Here is a 22023-nt window from a genome sequence, read left to right on the forward strand (position 1 = left end):
GCTCACAGTCTTAATCCCCATTTTACAGATGAGGTAACTGAGGCACAGATAAATTAAGTGCCCAGAGTCACAAACTGACAAGGGGTGGAGCCTGGATTAGAACCCACGACCTCTGACTCCCAAGCCTGTGCTCTTTCCACTGTCACGCTCCTTCTCTAAGAGGGATGCAATGTGGCCTAGTGGAAAGAGCATGGGCCTGGGAGTCAGAGGCTCTGGGTTCTAATCCCAGCTCTGTCACAGACCTACTGTGTGACCTTGGGCAAGTCACTTCTCTTCTCTGTACCTCAGTTACCTCATCTACAAAGTAGGGATTAAGACTGTGAGCCCCATGTGGGACAAGGACTATGTCAAACCTGATTAGCTGATATCTACCCCAGTGCTTAGTACAGTGCCTGGCACTGTACTAACAAATACTATAAAAAAAGTTCAGTTTGGGATGTGCTGAGCATGAGGCACCAGTGGAGATATTCTTGAAGCAAGAGGAAATGTAGTATTAAAAAATAAGGAGAGCTTGGGTAGAGAAGTAGATTTAAGGGTCAGCCACATAAAAGTGACTTTGGAAAGTGTGAGCTCCAAAGTTTTTCCTTATTTTAAATCAGAATCTCCCTATATGGACTTCTTGAATTATTGACAGTGTCGAATGAGATCACGACCTTTTTCCATGGCCTCTCTGCCATCTTTATAGGCTGACCACCTTTCCCAAAATGCTACATGGATTATGGCATTCAAAGTCTTGAAGCATTAATACATGAGATTTGCAAAACACAAAATCTAACAATTGGGTGCTATGCAGTGGGGTGGTGAAACTCCAGGAGACCAAGGGTATCCCACATATTACAGTGTCTTTCAATTCCATCTCTTACTACTTGGCCAGTTTTTCTTGATTTGGGAGTACTTTTTAAAGGATCATGGCTCCAGGAGCTGTAGGGCTCACAACAGCTGTTTGGTGCAGGTGGGAACTGCTGGGTTGTTAGACTCTCTTTCTTCGGCCTCATCACTCTTCTCTTTCCCTAACCACTGAATCACTTCCCTCCAGTCCTTCCATTTTATCACCTCAACCCCCAACAACTGTCACCATTATCATCTAGTTCCCCCTCCATTTTCCCCCTTACCCTGTTAGGTCTCTCCTCTCAATAGTTTGGAGATTCTGTCTCACATGTTAATTTGGAGGGGAAGTAGCAGGGGGAGCAAATGGCGAGGGATTGATAGGGCTGAAGGGGGTTACAGTAGCACCCAGGATGGCGGGGGTCCCCATCCCCTCTGCCTTACCTCCTTCCCCTCCCCACAGCACCTGTATATATGTATATATGTTTGTACATACTTATTACTCTATTTATTTATTTTATTTGTACATATTTATTCTATTTATTTTATTTTGTTAATATGTTTTGTTTTGTTGCCTGTCTCCCCCTTCTAGACTGTGAACCCGCTGTTGGGTAGGGACCGTCTCTATATGTTGCCAACTTGTACTTCCCAAGCGCTTAGTACAGTGCTCTGCACACAGTAAGTGCTCAATAAATACGATTGAATGAATGAACAGTAAGCGCTCAATAAATACGATTGAATGAATGAATAATTGAGTGAAAAAAGTTTGAGAAAGATTGGACAGGACTGTCTTACACCAAGTTGGCTAAAATCTACAAGAAGCAGCAGTATTTTGGTGTTTTATGGGCTGGCTTACTGCCGGGAGCATTTCTTTTCATTTTCTACAGCAATCTACCACAGAATGACTAACCAAGCTATTGGGTCACTATGAGGTCAAAAACAATCCTTCTTTTTCTTTCTAAAAGGAAGAGGTCACAGTAAGAGACTTGTATTTTTTAATGGCTGTCTTACCCATATGAAGTTTCCCCTGCTTCTCCTCAGACAGTATTAACCAGAGATAACTTATGAGACTGGGTGATTATGATTTTGCAGCTCTTATTTTTCCTCTCTTGGGCTTCCAGGCAGCATTTTTGACTGACTATTGCTTCCTAAAAATCAAAACAGAAAATAGAATATTACTTAAATTGGATTCATGACATTATTAAAGGAAAAGGGCGATCATTATTTTCCAAAAATCCTGAGGGGGAAAGCACAGATGTATGTACATTTTCGTCTAGGATTCTAGTCACACTGAACAAAGAGGTAAAAAACAGGTCATTTGGCTCAAAGGGGGAATTTTACAGGGCGAGTGTGATGTAAACAATCCAGGTTCTTCAGAATGAATGTGAAGTCAGGGTATACATTTGTCTTCACTATTAGGTTGTTCAAATTATTCAATGCAATGTCATATAAAAAAAAGCAAAAACAATTCCTCCTCACACCCATTTATTTATTTTTTAATCAATTCAACCTAAGGCAGAGGTTTACATTGTAAATGAAAATACCAAATCCATGTGAACTAAAATCTGTTGTTTTTTTTTAAAAACTGGAAACTCTAAACAACTTCAACATTCTGCTTAACTAAATTGTTTCTGTCCCCTAGAGTTTACCCAATTTGGGGCCTTCCAAGTACTTACACAAGTTTGAAACCATTTTTAGGAGACTCATAGTCTCTTATTTTCTAAATACTAGTACTTACTCATCTTTCCTTGTCTAGTATCTGGCATTTCTTCATAGATGACCTTATTAAAAACCACAACTACAAAAAAGTACAGGAACAAACACAAATATCCTCCATAACTAATGATAGAAAGGGTTTCAAAGTATGACTTCTCCTCCCTTATTGACACCCATGCCCATCATCCCCGTCAGGTCTTCCATACATTCAACTCCCTTCTCAGGCCCCCGGTTCCTTCCCCTCCTCCTTCCCTCACCCCCAACGATCTGGCCTCCTACTTCATTAAGCGCTTAGTACAGTGCTCTGAACACAGTAAGCGCTCAATAAATACAATTGATTGATTAATAAAATTAAATCCATCAGGTCCATCCTCCCCAACGTCACTCCCACCCCTTCTCCAACCCCCCGGCTCTCAACGCTCTCCGCTACTCTCTCATCCTTCCCAGCAGTATCCTCAGAGGAGCTCTCCTCCCTCCTCTCAAGTGCTACTCCGGCCACCTGTGCTTCTGACCCCATTCCCTCTCATCTCATGAAATCTCTCGCTCCGTCCCTTCTCCCCTCCTTAACTTCCATCTTCAACCACTCACTCTCCACTGGTTCCTTCCCCTCTGCCTTCAAACATGCCCATGTCTCTCCCATCCTAAAAAAACCCCTCTCTTGACCCCACCTCACCTTCTAGTTATCGCCCCATCTCCCTCCTACCATTCCTTTCCAAACTCCTTGAACAAGTTGTCAACACACGCTGCTTCGAATTCCTCAACACCAACTCTCTCCTCGACCCCCTCCAGTCTGGCTTCCGTCCCCTACATTCCACGGAAACTGCCCTCTCAAAGGTCACCAATGACCTTCTGATTGCCAAATCCAAAGGCTCATACTCAATCCTAATCCTCCTCGACCTCTCAGCTGACTTCGACACTGTGGACCACCCCCTTCTCCTCAACACACTACCCAACCTTGGCTTCACAGACTCCGTCCTCTCCTGGTTCTCCTCTTATCTCTCCGGTCGTTCATTCTCAGTCTCTTTTACAGGCTCCTCCTCCCCCTCCCATCCCCTTACTGTGGGGGTTCCTCAAGGTTCAGTTCTTGGTCCCCTTCTGTTCTCAATCTACACTCACTCCCTTGGTGACCTCATTCGCTCCCACGGCTTCAACTATCATCTCTATGCTGATGACACCCAAATCTACATCTCTGCCCCTGCTCTCTCCCCCACCCTCCAGGCTCGCATCTCCTCCTGCCTTCAGGACATCTCCATCTGGATGTCTGCCCGCCACCTAAAACTCAACATGTCCAAGACTGAACTCCTTGTCTTCCCTCCCAAACCCTGCCATCTCCCTGACTTTCCCATCACTGTTGACGGCACTACCATCCTTCCCGTCTCACAAGCCCGCAACCTTGGTGTCATCCTCAACTCCACTCTCTCGTTCACTCCTCACATCCAAGCCGTCACCAAAACCTGCCGGTCTCAGCTCCGCAACATTGCCAAGATCCGCCCTTTCCTCTCCATCCAAACCGCTACCCTGCTCGTTCAAGCTCTCATCCTATCCCGTCTGGACTACTGTATCAGCCTCCTCTCCGATCTCCCATCCTCTTGTCTCTCCCCACTTCAATCCATATTTTACGCCACTGCCTGGATTGTCTTTGTCCAGAAATGCTCTGGGCATGTTACTCCCCTCCTCAAAAATCTCCAGTGGCTACCAGTCATTCTGCGCATCAGGCAGAAACTCCTCACCCTCGGCTTCAAGGCTTTCCATCACCTCGCCCCCTCCTACCTCACCTCCCTTCTCTCCTTCTACAGCCCAGCCCGCACCTTCCACTCCTCTGCCGCTAATCTCCTCACCATGCCTCGTTCTCACCTGTCCCGCTGTTGACCCCCAGTCCACGTCCTCCCCCAGGCCTGGAATGCCCTCCCTCCCAACATCCGCCAAGCTAGCTCTCTTCCTCCCTTCAAGGCCCTACTGAGAGCTCACCTCCTCCAGGAGGTCTTCCCAGACTGAACCCCCTCTTTCCTCTCCCCCTCCTCCCCCCTCCACCCACCGCCTTACCTCCTTCCCTTCCCCACAGCACCTGTATATATGTATATATTTTTGTACGTATTTATTACTCTATTTATTTATTTTACTTGTACATATCTATTCTATTTATTTTATTTTGTTAATATGTTTTGTTTTGTTCTCTGTCTCCCCCTTCTAGACTGTGAGCCCACTGTTGGGTAGGGACCGTCTCTATATGTTGCCAACTTGTACTTCCCAAGTGCTTAGTACAGTGCTCTGCACACAGTAAGTGCTCAATAAATACGATTGATTGATTGACTTCTTTAGAAGAAAATCAAATGGACTATTAAAGAAAGTGCCACACTCCCCTCCTCCACACCCCACATACCCTCTCCTCCTAGACTCCTATATGAAAATCATCTGGAGTAAACTTCAACCTTAGTTTTCATTAACCAAATCAGTTGCCAATTTCCTACAATGTAGCACAACGTTCTAGAAGAAAGATCTTTGCATCAGATTGGCAAAGATTTTGTTTTCTTATTCTCAATGAGAAAAAAAAATACACATGCTAAAGCCACTATTTAATCCCTATAAATCACTGCACTGGAAGTATGCAAGACATTTTATACAGTTTAGTCCACCCCATTACCTCTCAAGTGTGCAAGGCACAAATCTGAATATTTCTACCTCTTGAGTAGTATTACTGTGTAAACAAAGCAGCCCAAACAAAGCTTAAAACTCTGACCGATCAATTAATCAATCTATCAATCAGTGGTATTTACTGAGCAGGTACTATAGGCACAGCACTGTACTATGCGCTTCAAAATATTAGCAGTAGAGTGAAACCTGTCTCTAAGGCCCACCTGATGATCTTTTATACAGAGAAGAACTAAATAGTGGGGAGGGGGTGTCAATCTTGTGACACAGATGCTTTCAGTGTCACTTTTAAGAGCCTTCTCTGGGATATCCTGGATGGCTCCTCAGGACAAAGGTGCTGTTCCTCATGTGAACTCATCATCACTCAGGGTCCTGTGTGTCACTGCTGACCTTAAATTCAAACAACGTCAAGCAGCAGCATGCTTTAGTGGATGGAGCATGGGTCTGGGAGTCAGAAAGACCTGGGTTCTAATCCCGGCTCCACCACTTGTCAGCTGTGTGACTTTGGGCAAGTCAGTTAACTTCTCTGTGCCTCAGTTACCTCATCTGTAAAATGGGGAGTAAGACTGTGAGCCCCACTTGGGACAACATGATAACCTTGCATCTACCCCAGAACTTAGAAAAATGCTTGGCACATAATAAGCGCTGAACAAATACCATAATTATTACCATTATTATTAAGAGCAAAGACAACATGAGCCTTAGACTTGTTTCCTGGCCACAAGGAGCTTATAATCTAGCAGGGAAGGTGACATAAAAAATGTTTACTAATAGCAGAATCAGAAAAAGGAACTTAATGTATAATGCATTATATACACAGTGCTGTGGAAGGGTATAAATATAAAGATAAATAAGTGTTAAAGAGAGTTAGTGCATGACGTGGAAAGGCTGGGTGAGGAGAAGGGATTTTTAGGTGAGCTTTGAAGGTGAGGAGATAAATCAATCTTATTTATTGAGCACTTTCTGTGTGCAGAGCACCATACTAAGTGCTTGGGAGAGTACAACATAACAGAATTGGTAGACATGTTCCCTGCTCACAGTGAGGGGGATATGGCAGATATGGAGTAGATCTGAAGGTGAAGAGGGAGAAGTATTTCAGGCCAGGGATTGCAGTTGGAGGCCAAGAGCAAGAGAGAGTTAGAAGGTGAGCCTGGAAGGAGCAGTAAGTGAAGAGAGCTGATATGTACAAAATGGAGAAAGTTGGTAGACAGCCTCAAAACCAATGATCTGATTATTTAGCTCTGTAGAACTACAAAGGAAAAGGAAGCTGAAAAACTTTAATTAGGACCCTTTTGCCCCCCCGAAGTCAGTGGGCCTGACCTCCAGAATCAAAGCAGATTTGTGCTCATTATTTCACCTCATGATGCCCTTTGTAGGGTGCTTAGGGGACAGTTAAGTAAGTAGAGCCTAAACACAAGTATCAAATGCACCACTCCTGTGAAAAAGAAAATCTGTGCTTAGGAAATTCAGCCATATGCCCAAGCATTGTCTCTTAAACAGTTTTCAAACTTGGGTAGGTTTTTGGAAGGCTCAAAATTGGGTTGACTTTAGGAGACAGAAACAACTTACCAGAATGCTGAAGTGGTTGAGAGGTTCCAATTTGAAGGGAAAAAAAGAGATTTTAAATCAAATGAATTTTGCATTTACATTTACAATTCAAACCTGAGAGCATGATATAGTCCCCATACATAGTACTTCAACAGATAATAATAATAATAACAATAATAGCATTTATTAAGTGCTTACTATGTGCAAAGCACTGTTCTAAGTGCTGAAGAGGTTACAAGATGATCAGGTTGTCCCATGGGGGGTGCTCACAGTCTTCCTCCCCATTTTACAGATGAGGTAACTGAGGCCCAGAGAAGTTAAGTGACTTGCCCAAAGTCACAAAGCTAATTGGCGGAGTCCAGATTTGAACCCATGACCTCTGACTCCAAAGCCCGTGCTCTTTCCCACTGAGCCACGCTGCTTCTCTTCGCTGCAGATCACAAGGCAAATATGCCTATCCTGGACCTTGAGCTCTTTGGGAACTAAAATATTATTGCAGTATTTTTTGTTTGTTTTGGGTTTTTTTTTTAATACTGCACCTTTTCTTTGCAAACCTAGCACCAGCCACAGTGCCCAAGAGAGACCATTTTCTAAAAGTTGTACGTAGGCTATTCACTGAAGGAGTAATTGGCCTGTGGAAACCAGCAACATGGATCTCGCCTCCAGATGCACTATTTACAATGTGCAAAACTGGAGTCGCCCTGAGGTTATCAGCTGCATTTGCACCCAGGGCATAAAAGTGTTGCACTTCCCCTCGATCTGGAGTGGGAATGGACATGCTGATGTGGGGGAGAGAGTGCTCAAGGGGTAGCAAGGGAAAAGAGCCCACCCTCCATCAGCCTAGATCCCTCCACCTGCTCCCTCAGGACACTACCGCCGTTTATGCATGCTGGCTATGGGGGAGGAGAGTCAAAATCAGGGTCACGCAATAGTTCACCAAATGCCTAGGCATGAAACTGGTTGCTTCAAACCATAACATCCTACTGTGTGGGGAAGACCAGGCCTGCTGATCTGTGCTCTGGGGAAAACAAAATTACAGTGGACTTTTCTGGGAAAGATGTCTGAAATGGAAAAGACATTGTGGAAAGAACTAGTGGGCACTAAGTCCCCTGGGAGTCCAAGCACAGGGTGACAATGGTTAGCTGGGCAACAAATACTGTGTCCTTCATGTCTCGGCCATCCACTTCCATCCTGCCTTTTCCTACTTTCTCTCTTCTTGGCCCCATTCCCCCACTAGCATATTTGGTTTTCCCTCATTTTTCTGTTTCTGTTGCCCTCTCTTTTCTTCTCTAGATGAACCAATCATTCTCTTTCTCTTTCTCACTCTCTGTTTTAGGAATTCTGCCTCTCACTGACCTCTTTAACTATTTCCTTAGTATCGTTCCCAATGAAGACAACAGATGTACTAGCTGAAATCCCAAAGAACTCACAGGGAACTTAATATCGTAGCCTATTCTCTTCCCTCTCTTTTCTATGTCTCTTCACCATTTTTTCCCTGCTAGTTCTTAGCCTTCCTAATCCCTAGAAGCCCCATCACTTCACCTTTCCGACCCCTTTCTTGACAGCTCCGAGCCCCCTGCCTCTCTTCTGACTTTGGCTTCCTGGAAGCCAGGCATAGTTAAGGTTCTTTGTCTCTTCCCTGCCTCTCTTCTTTCCTTGCTGTTAGCAAAGGGCATAACAGAGGATTCCTTATAACTTAGTTGGAGTGAGGATGAATGCCTAGATATTCCCCGGCCTTTACTAAACCTGGAATACTCAAAATCCAGGCTGCCCCACTACACCATCGGTTACTTCAGGGACTTCTCTAACTCTCTACCAGTTGCTCTCCTGGGACTTGTTCCAAGTGAGACTTGAGTCTTATTCCCATACTGAGGATCTCAGTATGAGGATCTCACAGATGCAATCTACATGGGAAAAGTCAAATGGCCAGTCTAGCAATTCAAACCAGTCTGGATGGTAGGGCCAAAAGAAACATTTCCTTTTTTTTTAATGTCATTTGTTAAGTGCTTCCTATGTGTCATTCATTCATTCAATTGTATTTATTGAGCGCTTACTGTGTGCAGAGCACTGTACTAAGTGCTTGGGAAGTACAAATCAGCAACATATAGACAGGGTCCCTACCCAACAATGGGCTCAGACACTGCACCAACCATTGGGGCAGATACAAGACTCTTGGGTTGGACACAATCCCTGTCCCACACAGGGCCCACAGTCTCAATCCCCATTCTACAGATGAGGCAACTGAGGCACAGAGAAGCCAGGTGATTTGCCCAAGGTCACACAAGTGGCAGAGCTGGGATTAGAACTCAGGTCCTCTGACTCCCAGGCCTGTGATGTCTCCATTAGGCCATGCTGCTTCTTTAACAGCCATGCACAATAAATACTATTGATTGATTGACTGACTGATTGATTGAGTAGCAGGAGGAGTTGAGTAACTGCCTACACTTCATTTTGCCTTTTCAGACACCAGTCACATTGCTCAAGAAAGACCATTTTCTAAAAGCCCCATTGTATGATATTCTACTTCCTGGTTCCATTCCTCTTGCAATTCCTGCAATTAAACCATTGATGATTATTCCTTATCAGAAATGTTAAGAATAGCAAGAACACTTCCAAGAAACTGAAGTCACATTGCTTAACCTTTAAATACGTTTTTTTTTCCTGGCAATACCACTTATTATCATAGACTAGCAACCACTAGTTTAGCTTGCTCAAGAGGCAGAAAAAACAATTAGCCTTTACTATCACAAATTAGAGGTGTATATGGTGCTCCATTCCACTCCATGCTTCACCCCATGCCAAGTTCAAAATATATTTCCATTTCCCCCACTTCATTTCTAAACTATGTTTTTATGGTATTTGTTAAGTGCTCACTATGTGTCAAACATTGTTCTAAGCGCTAGACTAGGTACAAGTTAATTTAGGTCTGTCGCAGTCCCTGTCCCACATGGGGTTCACAGTCTAAGTAGGAGGGAGAACAGGTATCCCCATTTTTCAGCTGAGGAAACTGAGGCACAGACAAATTAAGTGACTTGCCCACGGTCACCAACAAGCAACTGGTAGAGTTGAGTTGGGATTAGAACCCAGGTCTTTCTGACTCCCAGACTGGTTCTCTTTCCACTAGGCCACGCTGCTTTGCTTTTGATTGCATTTTCAATTCCTCAAATGTGGAAACCTATGGGCTGAGAGGAAGCGAAAGACATTTCAACAACCGAAATTATTTTCCTGACTCCAAGTTCCACCTCCTCACCTGCGCCCCCGCCCCCCCCCCCCCCCCCACACACCAACACACACACAAGAAGGAAGTGGACAGGTGACCACTGCTGGAAAAAAATCTTCTTCGAATATTTGTTCATGAACCATCCTGGTGTTTGCTAAAAATAAGAGAAATGGCTTTATTGGTGAGCAATGCCCATTCGAACAATCCCTGGGACCTTACCCATCTTGGAGAAGGTACCACATTCCTTGAGCAAGCCCAGCTCCCAAACTCACCATCATTCTTCCCTTGTGCTCCTGCAATAATCAATTTCATTTCCGATAAAACATAAAGTAGGACAGTAAAGAAAAAGCCAAGATAAGTAGCAAAGCAGTGTGATGTAATGAAAAGAGCATGGGCCTGGGAGTCAGAGGGCCTGGGTTCTAATCCCAGCTCTGTCTCATGTCTGCTGTGTGACTTTGGACAAGTCATTTCACTTCTCTGTACCTCAGTTCCCTCATCTGTATAATGGTGATTCAATACCTGTTCTCCCTCCTACTTAGACTGTGAGCCCCATGTGGGACAGTCCTGATTATCTTGTGCCTAACCCAGCACTTAGTACAATGCTTGGCGCATAGCAAGTCCTTAGCGCCTCTAAGTGCTTAATGACTGTCATAATAATTATCATTACATGGTTTTCACCCTGGTCCTTTGTACCAGGGATTCGTCTCTGCTGGGATTTGTCAGAGCTCCACACCAGCACCTAAGTGCAAAGGCCTGGCACCTCTACCAGGCACCAACATTCCCTCTATGTTATATGGGTTTTAACACGACACATTATTCCTGCTGACTATAGCCGCCTTTTCCTTTGCTTCCAGAACCGAGCAAGATTCCCCTTGCCACCTCCAGTCAAGCAAAACATGTGGAAATTACAACCTTGGCCCCCTGTGCACACTCAACCCCCCGGGGCTGAGGAACTCTCCACCTGCCCCCTGGCATGCTCTGTGTAAGATGTCCAACTGGGTGTAAAAGTCACTGCTGGACCTCCTCAGCCCCTCTTTTCTGCCACAGCTGAGCAAAATGTGCACCCTGTGTACCTGTAGCCCTCCCACCACAGCTGAGGAACTCCCTGCCTGTCCCCAGTACGTTCTGCGTGCCAGCCACATAGCCTTTCCGGGAACAGGCACCAGCTCCATGGCTTAGTGGGTAGAGCATGGGACCGGGAGTCAGAAGGGCCTAGGTTCTAATCCTGGCTCTGCCACATGTCTGCTGTGTGGGCAGGTCACTTCAATTCTCGGGGCCTCAGTTACTTCATCTGTAGAATTGGGATAAGAAGTGTGAGCCCCATGTGGGACAGGGATTGTGTCCAACCTGATTACCTGTATCTACCCCAGTGCTTAGAACAGTGCTTGGCACAAGGTAAGCCACTTAACAAGTAACGTTATTATTGTTATTATTATTCCACACCCTCAAGGAGATTCCACCATCCTACTCCGTCCCTTTGGCAGGAAAGAAAATAGCACCAGCAGCATGAGTGAATTCCTCCTGGGCAGAGAATGTGCCTACCAACTCGACTGTGTTGTACTTTGCCAAATGCAGTGATCTGCATGCAGTAAAGTGCTCAGTAATTACCAGGTTTGATTTACAACAATAATAACTGTGGTATTTGTTATGTGCTTATTATGTGCCAAGCACTCTACCAAGTGCTGGGATGAGGTTACAAGCAAATACGGTTGGACATGGTCCGTGTCTCACATGGGCTCATAGTCCTAATCCCCATTTTCCAGCTGAGGTAACAGAAGTGAAGTGACTTGCCCAAGGTCACACAGCAGACAACTAGTGGAGCCAGAATTAGCACTCACGACCTTCCGACACCCAGGCCCATGCTCTACCCATTACACCATACCTCCTTAAAACTTCAGTTAGATTAGTGGCTGCGGTAGCCAATGCTGTGGCTTTGGGTAATGCCGAGGACTCTGAATGACAAGGAGCCTAAAATTCTCCTGTTCTAAATTCTGGAAAAGAATATATGGGTGTGAATTAAACAAGGCCCCTGGCCCTCAAAGGGCTCACTGAGTAGAGGTAGTCCCACACTGTGTTTATGGGATGATAGCAGAAATAAGTAAAGGGAAAGAGGAAGGGCAGTGGTTGGGTGCCTAGCAGTTTGGGTGCCTGGGTTAGGTGTTTTCCTTGGAACTGGGAGGCACTTAGGGACCACTTTCTGCTAAGGTTTTTTAGCAGAATCATGACAAAGTCAACTACAAGCTTAAAGGTGATTTTTGCTGCTGAGGCACAGGCTGGAAGGAACTATTGCCTCTGAGCAAGCCAGTCTGAGAAGCAGTGTGGCTTAGTGGATAGAGCACATGCCAGGGAGTCAGAAGGACCCGGGTTCTATCTGTTGTGTTATTTCAGGCAAGTCACTTAACTTCTCTGTGCCTCGGTTCCCTCATCAGCGTGCCTTAGTGGAAAGAGCACAAGTTTGGAAGTCAGAGGTCATGGGTTCTAATCCCAGCTCCTCCACTTGTCAGTTATGTGCCTCTGGGTAAATCACTTAACTTCTCTGTGCCTCAATTACCTCATCTGTAAAATGGGGATTAAGACTGTGAGCCCCATGTGGGACAACCTGATTACCTTGTATCTACGCCAGTGCTGAGAACTGTGCACGGCACATAGTAAGCACTTAACAAATACCATCATCATCATCTGTAAAATGGGGATTATGACTATGAGCCCCATGTGGGACAGGGACTGTGTCCAACCTGATTAGCTTGTATCTACCCCAGCACTTAGAACAGTGCCTGGCACTTAGTGAGCGCTTAATAAATAGTATAAAAAATAACAAAAAATAATTCACCAAGAGTATTTTTGCAATCCTCTGATATCATGTCCCTGGAGTGAGTACACACAAAACACACCACTGGGTTTTATGTGGTTTTAGGAGGAATAGAATAGATGTTTGCTGCCCTCAAATGAAAAATGGAATGAAAGGAAAGAAAATAATGCGAAGTATACTGGGAAAGAACAGAGTCTATAGTTCAGACTAGCTCTATGTCAGTGTTCACAGCAAAGCAAGAAGATGGGTTTCTTTGACAGGTAGCAATCAAATATGGATAGTCATTCATTCATTCAATCGTATTTATTAAGCACTTACTGTGTTCAAAGCACTGTACTAAGCACTTAATAGTCACTTATTTATTGTTGAAATTCATGCTAAAAGTGTTGGGCTTTTGGGGTGATGGACCAATTCAATCAGGGGTTCAGGGAAGGGGGTTTAGACTGTGAGCCCTGTGTGGGACAGTGTTAGAATCTAAGGAAGTTTTTGCCTCCAAGGATTAAATTTAGGGCTGCATTGCTATCTACCATTACATTGGAGTTAAAATTACTGACCACCCTAAAGTCAACATCACCCAAGGCAGAAATGGAATTAAGAACGCCTGACAGGATACAAATGGACTGTGCATTCTCTGTTTAAAGGTGGCCACAGCAGGAGAAAAATAGCCAGAAAAATCCAGTCCCAGAGTATCCATCCCTGAATAATTGATAAAAGCTCAGATCGCTTTAGTAGCAGTTTGGATTGGATGGAGAGGAAATGGATGGATGAAAAGGAAAAAGAAGGACAGATTTCTCCCCTTGCCACCCTCTTGATGCCCAGAGTGGGGGTGGGGCAGAGGGGTTTCTTCTCTTGATCATCTAGAGTAGTGACTATAGGAGATGGTTTCATTTTTTGATCCCACACAGAAAGAATTATTGAAATATTTATTTTTTGTGACATTTACTGATATACCTCTTTACCACCCATTTTCTTCCTACCCCATTTTCTGGAATCTTATACCTAGGTTATAACATATGTTAACCTTATATTTTTCCCCCTCCATAAATTTGTTGGCCAGTTTATAGCACTACGATAAGAAATTCGCCATCTGCCCTCCTGAGATAAGTTGGCTGTGTGAGCGCTACAGGGAGAGCAAGTCCTATTTTCTTTACCAGAAAGGACTGACAGAAAATAAGAAAACCACATTACGTTACACCCATAAAAATGGCACACTAAGAAATAGTTAACTAAATTGTCTATTTACAGCCAACAGACAGTAATTAAGCAAACATCACCTGTTGCAAATTTTACTTCTTAATAACCAGATTACATATGAACAAGCTCATTAAAGATAAAACATTGCCACTGGCAAAGAGCCTAAATGGGCATTGTCCAAACTGTGGGTGATGACTCCCAGAGTAGGTTGCAAGGAGGAAATGAGGGGTGAGGAGGGAGAGTGTTCACAGAAAGCTTCCCAAGGGATTTTTGAACATAGGAAGAAAATGAACACGTGATCTCTGATTTGTCACCAGGATCTGATCTGGGATATTAGAGAAGGGGTGTCAGGGGGATAGTCCAAGAATCCAGAAGAAACAACTGCTCACTTCCAGCTATAGAAGTCAGAGTCCCACCTTCTAATCTATCCTTCATTTTCCTTTAGAGCCATCCTTTTCCTCTCCATCCAAAATGCTACTACAGTGATCCGAGCTTTTATCCTAACCCGCCTTGATTACTGCATCAGCTGCCTTGCTGATCTCCCAGCCTCCTGTCTCTCCCCACTTCAGTCCATACTTCACCCTGCTGTCTGGATCATTTTTCTAAAAACTGTTCAGTTCATGTTTCCCCATTCCTCAAGAACCTCCAGTGGTTGCTCATCCACCTCTGCATTGAACAGGAACCACTTACAACTGGCTTTAAGGAACTTAATCAGCTTGCCCCCTCCTACTTCACCTCACTGGTTTCCTACTACAGCCCGGCCCCAACACTTTCCTCCTCTAGCACATCTATTTCATTGCCAATCCCTTTCCCACATCCTTCCTCTGGCCTGGAACTCTCTCCCCATCCATATATGCCAGACCACCATTCTCCCTACCTTCAACACCTTATTAAAATCACATGCCCCCCAAAAGACCTTTCCCAATTAAACCTTCTTTTCCACAACTCCCTTTCCCTTCTGCATTGCCTATGCATTTAGATTTCTACCCTTGATATTCACCCCACCCTCGGTTGGCACTTATGTAGATATCTGTTATTTATTTGTTTGTTTGTTTGTTTATTTATTTTAATGCCTGTCTCCCCTACTAATCTGAAAGTTCCTTGTGGAGCTAGCAACTCTACTGTACTGCACACAGTAAGCACTCAATAAATACCATTCGTTGATTGATTGACTGATTCTCTTTCGGGCTGAGGAGACTCCTGCAGTCCCCCGTGAAGAATCTGGTGGAAGCAATAGCTCTAGTGGAAAGAGCATGGGCCTGAGAATCAGAGGATATGGGTTCTAATTCCAGCTCTGCCACTTGTCTGCTGTGTGTGCTCGGGCAAGTCACTTAACTTCTTTGTACCTCAGTTACCTCATCTGTAAAATGGGGATTAAGACTGTGAGCCCTATGTGGGACAGGGACTGTATCCAACCCGATTAGCTTGTATCTACCCCAGCACTTAGGACAGTGCCTGGCACATAGTAAGCACTTAGAACAGTGCTTGGCACATAGTAAGCACTTAACAAATATCATTATTACTATCATTATTATTAATACCATTTTTTTAAAAAGGAGATTACAGTCTAGAGGGAGAGACAAACATTGAAATGGAAAATGGCTAAGGGAAATAGTAGAGTATAAATATATGGTACATAAGTGCCATGGGGATGGGATGAATATAAAAATATTTACGGGGTACACAGTCAGCTACTCTGCCACTATTTCCTGCCCCTTTCCTCAGGAGCCATTCCAAGGATTTGCTCCACTGAAATAAATGTATTTCCCAAAGGCCAGGAAGTAGAAACCTCTGTTGGGACTCAGAAAGATAGTATTCTTTTTGCATCTGGGTATGTGTGTTTTTTGTTTTTATGGGTTTTTTGAAGGCCAGAGTGAGAGGGAAAAAAAATTACATATATATGCAGCCCTTGTTTTATTAAAATACGGTAGGATCAATGTCCAGGAAATGTAACACAAAGCACTAGGTACTAGGTGAGCTTTCGTTTTGCATACTGATTCAAAATGCAATTTAAAACCAGAGCTTGGTGGTAATGAAATCCTTTAAGGAAATACTCCTTCAAGAAGACGTCAGACTTATGTGAACACCTACACTATCTAAATATTTGTTCAGAATTTATATCACAACTTACGGGAGATGAACAATCCTGTTACTAAAGGAGCTTTACCTGACTTTCTTATAGTTAGTTACTGAACTAACAATCCAGACTGCATGTTTGGTATCATGTCAAAACTATTTTCAAATTCTCCTCAACCCCAAAGTTGACTGAAAACAATTTCCTTCTTCCAACTCCTCTCAAACTCCACCCCCTCCACCCATGCCTTTGAATCCAGCCTTTCTCACCTTATCAAAACACTTGCCCCTTTCCTTCTTCCCTCCTTAACCACCATCTTCAACCATTCACTTTCCAATGGTTTCTTCCCCAGTGCTTTCAAACATGCTCCTGTAACCCCTATCCTAAAAAAATCCCTCCCTCGATCCCCACAGCTCCCTCCACGCTCTGCAGTTATTGTGCCATCTCACTCCTACCATTCCTCTCTAAACTCCTTGGAAGTTGTGGCCCGGTAGAGGAATTTCAGAGTTGGTGAGGATAGAGAGATGATGTGATCGAACATGTGTCCAACTTAGTGAGTGGGTGAGGTGGAGTGGAGCGGGAGGGGGTCAGTGGAGTTGAGAAGCAGGGTGGCTCAGTGGAAAGAGCCTGGGCTCTGGAGTCAGAGGTCATGGGTTCAAATCCCGGCTCCACCACTTGTCAGCTGTGTGACTTTGGGCAAGTCACTTAACCTCTCTGTGCCTCAGTTCCCTCATCTGTAAAAGGGAGATTAAGACTGTGAGCCCCCTGTGGGACAACCTGATCACCTTGTAACCTCTCCAGCGTTTAGAACAGTGCTTTGCACATAGTAAGCACTTAATAAATGCCATCATTATTATTATTATTATTGAGGAGTAAGGGGAAGCCGGCAGAGGAGGGGTCATCGGGAACAACTACACGGATATTGAAGAATCCAAGGATCAATGTAGGGATGGAGAAAGACTGTGAGAAAGGGATCAAAATGGTTCAGAAAGTTGGAGGAGGAGCTTGGGGGGAAGAGGCGGACAGGGGTAGATGATCATGACTAGTAACTGGAGTGGGTGGTAGAGGCAGGTGATATGAGCTTCAAAGGAAGGGAAAGAGAGGGATGGGGGAGGTGGAAGGGTGGAAAAGTGACTTTGGGGAGCAAAAGGAAGCCCACTCCTCTTCCTTTCCCAGTGAGTCTTGGAGAGTGGCAGAAGATGAAGCCTTCTCTGGAGACAGCAGCAGGGGCGACAGTATCATCTGGGATGAGCCAGGTTTCAGTAATGATGAGGCAAGACACCTCAGTGCCTCAGTTACCTCATCTGTAAAATGGGGATTATGACTGTGAGCCGCACGTGGGACATCCTGATTACTTTGTATCTATCCCAGCGCTTAGAACAGTGCTTGGCACATAGTAAGTGCTTAACGAATACCATCATCATTAGTACTATTATGAAAAGTGATTGGGTCGAGAAAAGAGCAAGGATGAAGGGCGGCTTTCCCATGAGGGAGGAGGGGTTCCGCAGGCCACACTTGGCTGAGAATGTGGGGAGAGGGGATCAAGCAATCGATCAATCATACTGATTGAGCGCTTACTGTGTGCAGAGCTGTGACTGAGACTGTGAGCCCACTGTTGGGTAGGGACTGTCTCTATATGTTGCCAACTTGTACTTCCCAAGCGCTTAGTACAGTGCTCTGCACACAGTAAGCGCTCAATAAATACGATTGATGATGATGATGATGAATGAGTAGGTTGGTATTGGAATGTGGGCTGGGTTGTAGTAGGAAATCAAAGAGGAAAGGTAAAAGGGGCCAAGCTGATTGAGTGCTTCAAGGCCCATGGTTTCTGTTTGATGTGGAGGTGGGTGAGCAACCACTGGAGGTGCTTGAGGAGTGGGGAAACATGGACTGCATTGTTTTGTAGAAAAATGATCCAGGCAGCAGAGTGAAATATGGACTGAAGTGGGGAGAGGCAGGAGGCAGGGAGGTCAGCAAGGTAGGTGATGCAGTAGTCAGGGCGGGATAGGATAAGTGCTTGGATTAACGGGGTAGCAATCTGGATGGAGAGGAAAGGGTGGATTTTATTGATGTTGTGAAGGTTGAACCAACAGGATTTGGTGAGAGATGGAATATGTGTGTTCCATGAGAGACAGAGTCAAGAATAATTCCAAGGTTACAGGCTTGTGACACAGGGAGGACGGTGGAGCTATCTACAGTGATGGGGAAACAAAGGGGAAGAACAGGGTTTGGGTGAGAAGATGAGGAGGTCTGTTTTGGACATGTTAAGTCTGAGGTGATGGCGGGACATCCCCTGAAGGCATGAGAAAATACGAGACTGCAGAGAAGGAGAAAGAACAGGACTGGAGATGTAGATTTGGGAATCATCCGTATAGAGATGGTAGTTAAAGCCATAGGAGTGAATAAGTTCTCCAAGGGAGTGGGTGTAGATGGAGAATGGAAGGGGACCCAGAACTGAGCCTTGAGGGACACCCATAGTTAGGGGGTGGGAGGCAGAGAAGGGGCCTGTGTAAGAGACTGAGAATGAGTGGTCAGAGAAATAGGAATGAATGAGTAAGGGGGAAAGGGATGGGGGTGATGCTGAGAAAGAAGAACAGGAATGGTGTAGGATAGGTGGGAGGGTATGCCATGAGGGGTGGGGAGGTGTTCGATGGAAGAGTGTGAAGGAAGTTGCTGGGAAGGAAGGACAGGGATGGGTTGATTAGAGGGAGGTGTGAAGATTCAATACCCGTTCTCCCGCCTACTTGGATTGCGAGCCATATTCCTTCAATCATATTTATTGAGCGCTTACTGTGTGCAGAGCACTGTAATAAGTGCTTATGGGACAGGGACTGTGTCCAACTTGATTACTTTGTATCTACTCCAGCACTCAGTATAGTATTTGGCACAGAGTAAGTGCCCAATAAATACTACAATTATTATTATTATTATTAACTGGTCCCTTGAATTGCATTTATGTACGTAGCTTTAAAGTCTTTTGCTGTCCTATATCAGTAATTTATTTTAGGGTCTGTCTACTTTGATAGACTGTAAGCTCCTCAAGGGCAGGAATTATGTCTGTTAATGCTATTTTACTCTCCTAAGGGCTTAGTACAATTCTCTGCATTGTGGAACTGCTCAATAAATATTATTGGTTGATTGATTTTGTTTGGTATTTCCACTGGACTATTTGACAAGAAAAATCAGTGGTATTTTGTATGTGCAAAGCACTGTGTTAATAATAATAATAATGATTGTGGTATTTGTTAAGTGCTTACTATGTCTAAACACAGGGGTAGATACAAGGTAATCAGGTTGGACACAGTCCCTGTCCCACATGGGGCTCCCCATTTTACGGATGAGGTAACTGAGGCACAGAGAAGTGAAGTGACTTGCCCAAGGTCACACAGCAGACATGTGGTGGAGCTGGGATTGGAACCTCTGACTTCCAGGCCCATGCTCTATCCAGTAGACCATGCTGCTTCCCTGGGATAGACACAAGATAATTAGATCAGACACAGCCCCTGTCATCCATGGTCTAAAAGGGGAGGGGAACAGGTATTTTAACCCTGTTTTGCAGTTGAAGAAACTGAAGCACAGAGAAGGTAAGGGACTTGACCACAATCACACAGTGAGTCGGAACTAGAACCTTCATCTCCTGACTTCCAGTCCCATGCTCTTTCCACTAGTCCACTCTGGGACCCATTAATCTGTAAATAAATTAACTACCTCTCTAATTCTGCAGAAACACATATAGTATTATTACTTATTATTTAGCAAGAGTTAAAAATGCACCCGAAACTGTACAGAATTCAGAGATTAGCAAACTAAATCCACATATTTAATAATAATAAATATATTATGTTATTATTATATTAATTGTTAATATTAATTATTATATATTGATATTTATACTATACCTTTTTTCAAATGGGCTTAGAGAGCATTCTATGGCCTCTTAAATTAGATATGTACAAGTCACAATACAAAGTGGACAACAGTTGTGATGCCTGCCCTCTAGGAATTTAGGAAGACAGATCACATACCAGAAGAGGTATTTAGCAACTGCAAGAGATGTCCCGAACTTGCCCCTAAGTTTTTCTTTTTCATTAGTTCTTATCGTACTGAAAGGTTGTGAAGGTGGAGGCAAAGACAGAGTGGGAGTGGCCGCAAGACAATCAGTAGAAGAATGTAATTGCAAGAGATAGGGCCTTTAAGCCATAAGGAAATGAAGGAAAAGAGATGGCAGATGACTAACCCAACACTATACAGTCCATGACAAGGAAAGAACACAATTTGAGACTCTCACCTCCCAATTCCCAGGGGAAGGATCTTTCCAGTAGCTTCTATGTTCTTCTAGTTCTGTGTCCTGTGGCTGAGTTAGCAGTCAACGCCGAAAGGCTCATAGACATCAACACAGAGAAGAGATAAAGATCCTCCTGGAGAAGTGGTAAGGGGTGTTGACAACAAAGATGACTTAATTCTTGTCACTGGACACTGTTTTGTGAGTGGCTCAACAAACAATTGAGGAACAGCTAGAAGGAAGGAGGTGACTTAACAGTTCTAAGAAGAGGAGGCCATCCTGTTGCACATCTGAGGGAATGTGTAAGCCTGGACTAATATAAAGGGGGAGGTGTGACTAAAAAAACTGTGAGCCCCATGTAGGTCAGGGACTATGTCCAATCTGATCTGCTCGCACCTCCCCCAGCGCTTAGGACAGTGCTTAGCGTATAGTAAGTGCCCAACAAATACCACAATTAAAAGGAACCCAAGACCAGCTGAAGGGTTAGCATGGAGTGAAGAAGGCAGGCAGAAGAATAGAGGAAGTGGAAAGGAGAAATGCAAAGGGGAGGTTTGAAAGTGGAGTTGAGAAATTTAAATTTAACCGAGAAGAGGGGGTTTTAGAGATGCTTCGGTAGATGAAGAACATTAGTTTCAGCAACAGTAATTTGAGTTGCGTTGAGGGGAGTGTGGTGAGGTCAGAGAGGGAAATCTTGCAACAGTTCAAGTGGGAGGAACCCGAAGTAAAGGGGAATTTTCAGGATTGGACATGAAAAAGAAGAGATGAATCGTAGAGATTTCAAGGAGAAACAATGGACAGGATTTGGCAATGGTTTCAGTGTGGGGAGAGCAGTTAAGAAAAGACTCTAAAATCACATGCCTAAGTGAGTAGGGAGGTATTAGTGGCTCCAAGAGTAATTCAGATGAGGAGAGGAGACCAGGAATTCTGTCTCCTGGGGTGAGTCTGAGGAAACTGTAAAAGATCACAAAGGAAAGCTAAAGATAACAGGATTTGATAGCAGGGGTTTGGGATGGTGGTTAAGAGAAGAACAACTGAAACTCAACTCTCCATAGATGGTAGACAGAGCCATGGGATAGGGTGGACGGCAAGAAGTGTAGGAAGAGAAAAGGAGAGAGAGACGCAGCATGGCCTAGTGGAAAGAGAACGGGTCTAGGAGTCAGAGGACCTGGGGTCCTAATCCCGGCTCTGCCAGTTGCCCGCTATGTGGCCTTGGGCAAGTCTCTCAACCTCTCTGTGCCTCAGTTTCCTCATCTATAAAATAGGGATTCAATGCCCGTTCTCCCTCCTACTAAGATTGTGAGCCCCATGTAGGAGAGGGACTACATCTGACCTGATGAAACTGTATCTACTCCAGCTATTAGAACATGATTGACACGTACTAAGTGTTCAACAAATACCATAATAATAATAATAATAATAATAATAATAATAATAATTTCTGGCTAGTGCTAAGACTATCCCTCATGATGTGTGTTTTGGTAACAGCTCCTTGTTCTATTAAAGCTTCCATTTAATCGCTCAAAGAGAAAAATAAGGAGAAACTGGTAAATGATAAAAGGTGAGAAAGTCTTATAAAAACGTGTGAGGGCTTCTAGGTCAGCAATTTTTCATGTTGCTTCACATGTCAATTTGCTAAAACTGTTGTAGGAAGCAGAGTGATTAAATACAGTGGGACAAAATATGCAATGATGTAAAATTTGTACCGC

At 44.3% G+C, this 22023-nt stretch overlaps 1 protein-coding gene across 7 annotated transcripts in view; it reads right to left on the bottom strand.

The window, feature by feature from the left end:
* The window catches only part of PIP5K1B (phosphatidylinositol-4-phosphate 5-kinase type 1 beta), a 353976-nt gene that overhangs the window by 220318 nt on the left and 111635 nt on the right, over positions 1–22023 (bottom strand). For 6 of the 7 annotated variants that reach the window (XR_005456606.1, XR_005456604.1, XR_005456605.1 and 3 more), the window contains one exon: positions 1837–1973. The gene's annotated coding sequence lies outside the window, so the exon portion shown is untranslated. Of the gene's footprint in view, positions 1–1836; positions 1974–6759; positions 6773–22023 lie in introns of those variants that run through there. The other variant, XR_005456608.1, reaches the window with a different exon arrangement.

The sequence above is a fragment of the Tachyglossus aculeatus genome, chromosome X4 (genome assembly GCF_015852505.1).
Source record: "Tachyglossus aculeatus isolate mTacAcu1 chromosome X4, mTacAcu1.pri, whole genome shotgun sequence".
Lineage (NCBI taxonomy): Eukaryota > Metazoa > Chordata > Mammalia > Monotremata > Tachyglossidae > Tachyglossus > Tachyglossus aculeatus.